We start from the raw sequence: 3,936 nt of genomic DNA, 5'->3' as shown, positions 1-3,936 counted from the left end.
AAAAAAAAAAAGTGAAACAAAACCAAGCTAATAATCTGAATCGCTTTTATCTCATTAAAATAACCTTTAATTATTAGGAAACGTCAAAATGCTCCATCTTTCTTCCACCTCTCCACTGACCAAGCACAGAGGAATTGCAGGACAGATTCAATCATTTTTTTTAAGGTAGACAAGAAAATAAGGAATGGAAATTAGTATAGAATTTCATATCTGACTCTTTCCTGACTTTTTTTTTGAACAGTGGCCCGGCAGAGTCTCACACAGATAGACTTCTCTGGGCTTGTTTTGGGCTTTTTTTAGTCCCTCAGATGTGCCAGATTCTTTGGCTTGCTGTTGGCCGCTCTTCTTTCTTGAGACTGATTTTCCCCTTTCTCCTACCCAAATCTCACTTCTTTTGGCCGACTCCTGCCTGTTGGGCAGCTGTGAGTTGAAACATCAACTTCCACAGGAAGGCTTTCCTCAGTGAACCCTCCCCGCCTTACTACCCCAGATTACTGGGCCCCTTACTCTGGTGCCACAGCACATAGTTGGTATTTCCATTTGCAGTATCGACTCTTAGAAGTACTTAATGTAGCATTTTGGCAAGAGATTCCTTTACTCATTCTGTTGTTTGATTGGGCAGACTTCAACTGCAAAATGAAACAATTAAGCATGGTGGTGACAGTCTTATGTCTATACTAACTAATACAAATGGTGAATTGAGACTATTTGGGATACTGAGTGGAAAGGTAGAATATAATACAGATCTTGGAAAATGTTATAAACGTACTAGTTGCTATCCAGATGTCTCTCACACAAGACGAGTGAGTATATTTGTTTTGTTAGCTATCACCTGGCTTGAAGGGAATGATCTGTAGTAATTCTGGAGGATGTTAATTAGGGTACAGAGAGGTCTGTATGAGAAACAGCACAGATCCTATTAAAAAAAATGCCATCATTCTTTATCCTTATATCCTGCTTTGGTTTTTTCTGTAGCATTTTTTGACCACTTAACATTTTTATATTTATTCATTTGTTTATTGTTTTTCTTCTCTACTCTTCAGTCCCCCTCCCTTGGTTTAAGCACTGTAAGAGCAGGGACTTTGTTTTATTCACTTTTGCATAAACCAGCCCTTTTGGGCTTTTTTTAGTCCCTCAGATGTGCCAGATTCTTTGGCCTGCTGTTGGCCGCTCTCTTTCTTTAGACTGAAGAACAGTGTTAGGTATGGGTATTTGTTGAATGAATATAAATGTTTGCTAAATAAATGAATAGCGGTTGCCGATATGAGGTAAGATGTTCCTCAGATATAAGACTGTCAAAAATTATGAATAAATACTGATAGCCACTGAGATCTTTATGCATGGTATGCCTTTACATGTAATTTAATCTTTAAAACAGTCTTTTGGGGTAAATAAGTAGTAATAACATTCTTTTTTCCCCCAATAAATTTGAGTGCATGTCTTTCGGAATACAAAATGAATAAGGGACAGTCCCTCTTCTTCAGAGGATAAAATTTATAAAGGGAAACAGATAATTTTAATATAGTGTGGTTAATTCAGGTAAAAGAATGTACACAAGAGTGCTAAAGGAGTGGAGAGGAGGATGCCTCTCCCAGTGGAGGGAGAGAAGACAAGGAGAACTAAGGCTAGAAAAAGTATCTCATTTGCCCAGAGTCATGTAAGTGGTACAGCCAGGATTTGAACCTAGATCCTAGACTTTAAAACAAAGGCATAGACTGACTGTAGCTGCCAACAAGTATTTTGGAGTGAGTATTTCATGGGCTACCAGGTAGCTCTGCTTTAGTTTTCTACCAGATTTTAGTTTTATTCAAAAGGTTTAAAACTTTTTAAATAAGGATATCTAGAATAGCTGAGTGACCTGATGAAAAGCACAGCTGAAATCCTGTTTTAATCCTAATCTGGAGTGGATCTTGGGTGAGAGTCTGGCTGCTATTTACACCGGAGACCAGGAGGATCCCTGGATTCTTACCTTCTCCAATGTCCTGTTAATTCCCCCCCACCCCGCCCCCACTGCCCCAACTGCATTTTCTGTTCAGCTCAGTCTTCCTCTTACCCAGTCTTTTGCAATACTCCCCTCTGTTTTCTGTTCCCCTTGCTCCAGACATTTTCTCCTCCTGCCTTCTGTGACACTTCACTTTGTTTTCCTTCTACCCTTCTTCTTTTGGGTATCCTTTGATTGTCTCTGTTTCTCATTCAAGGGCTCTCGTGTCAGCTTGATCTCCAGTCTCCCTTTAGGTGATCACATCTCATCCTCAGACTTCAAAAGCCTTTCTGTGCCTGTGGTGGCAAAATCTGTATCTTCAGCCCTGACCTCTCTCTCCTGAGCACCAGCTGCCTACTTGCCACCTCCATGTGGTGTGGGCTGGAAGCCTCGTGCTTGCCCCTCAGCATCCACTGTGCACCTTTGTCTACTCTGGTGAGAAATGTGTGTGCTACGTTGAGTGCCAGGCTCCATTTGAGCTCAGACAGCAGGAGGCACATACAGGAGATCCCAGAGCAGGAGGGTGAGGGCAGAGTATCTATTCCAAAGCCCCCTTTCTGTGGGGTCCTCTGGGTTTATAACTTCAAATCAAAGTTCTCAGCTCTTGGCAGTAGGCCTTTCCCAAACAGCTCTTCTAACCTTAGGTTCTGGGAAGTGCTCCCTCCAGCCCCGCCCGGAGGCCCTGGTTGTGGAGCCTATCCCAGGTGCTACACTCTCCTGTGGTTTCCCTACATTCTGCCCATACTCCTACAAATAGTACCTTTGGTAAACTTTCCTCAAGTCATGCTAATTTGAATATGCCAACTATTTTCTGCTTTGATCTTAATTCACATATTAATAGCTAAAGGAACCTCAAATTTAAGCAAATCCAAGTTAAATTTTTGATTTCCTCCCTTTTTCTCCACCCCCAAGTCTGTTCCTTCCCCAGTATTGTTCATCTCAGTAAATATACTACCATTAACCTGGTTGCTCAAGCTAAGACCCTAGGGCATGTACATGATTCTTCTTTCTTTCATTTCCCAAAAACAACCAGTCAGTAATTCTTACTGATTCTGTCTCAGATCTGGCCACTTTTCAGCTCCTCCACTGCCCCCACCCTGGTTCAAACCACCGTCATCTCTCACCTAGGATTGCCCATTGGTCTCCCTGCTTCGCTGCTCCCTTACAATCTGTTCTCCACGTGGAAGCTGGAATAATCCTTTAAAAATGTACCTCAGATCCATTTTTTAAAAATGTATTTGTATTTTAAAACCCTCCAGTAGCTTCTTGTATCACTTAAATTTAAATCCAAATCCCTTCCTATGACCTACATGGTCCTGCATGGATGGAGTGTTACTGCTTCCACGGCTCATCTTGTTTTTCTGAAACATTCTTCCCTTGGATGTTATCATGGCTGGTTTCCTTTCTGTCTTTCCATGGCCATCCCAATGTCCTAATGTCTCTTTCTTACAGAGACTTTCTCTAACCACCCAATCTAAATTAGCCCTCACCCTCACTCTGTCATGTTGCTCTGTTTTGTTTAAATTGTTTATGCTCATCCCTGTCTGAAAAAATCTTGTTTATTTGTATGTCTGTGTATTGGTCTCCACCAACTGCAGCATAAGCAGAGACTGCGTCAACTTGTTCACATCACCCTGATGACCTAGAACAGTGCTGGTAGATAGTAGATGCTCAGAAAATATTTGTTGAATGAATAAATGAACAAATCTCTGATGCTCCAAAAATGTTAGGCTAATTCAGGCCCTGTTGGCTATAAAGATATCAAGAGCTCAATTTGAGCTAATAATGGTAGGAAAGTAGAAAAGGAAGGATGAGAAGCAGTGAGTTTCATATGGTAGAAAGAGCCCTGATTCCAGCTCTGTCTCTCTTCCTGTCAGTTATTTGGTTGTGGGAAAATTCTTACTCTCTCTGTTCTCTCAGCTGCAATAGAAGCAGGTGGCAGTTGATTTCTTTTT

General features: G+C 41.4%; 1 protein-coding gene across 1 annotated transcript in view; it reads left to right on the top strand.

Moving 5' to 3' along the window:
• The window catches only part of LAMC1 (laminin, gamma 1 (formerly LAMB2)), a 168,785-nt gene that overhangs the window by 117,285 nt on the left and 47,564 nt on the right, over nt 1-3,936 (top strand). The gene's annotated exons all lie outside the window — the stretch shown is intronic.

Source organism: Propithecus coquereli, unplaced genomic scaffold (assembly GCF_000956105.1).
Source record: "Propithecus coquereli isolate 6110/MARCELLA unplaced genomic scaffold, Pcoq_1.0 Scaffold146, whole genome shotgun sequence".
Lineage (NCBI taxonomy): Eukaryota > Metazoa > Chordata > Mammalia > Primates > Indriidae > Propithecus > Propithecus coquereli.
The sequence above is the reverse complement of the archived record's forward strand: the minus strand, read 5'-3'. Positions and strand labels throughout refer to the sequence as shown.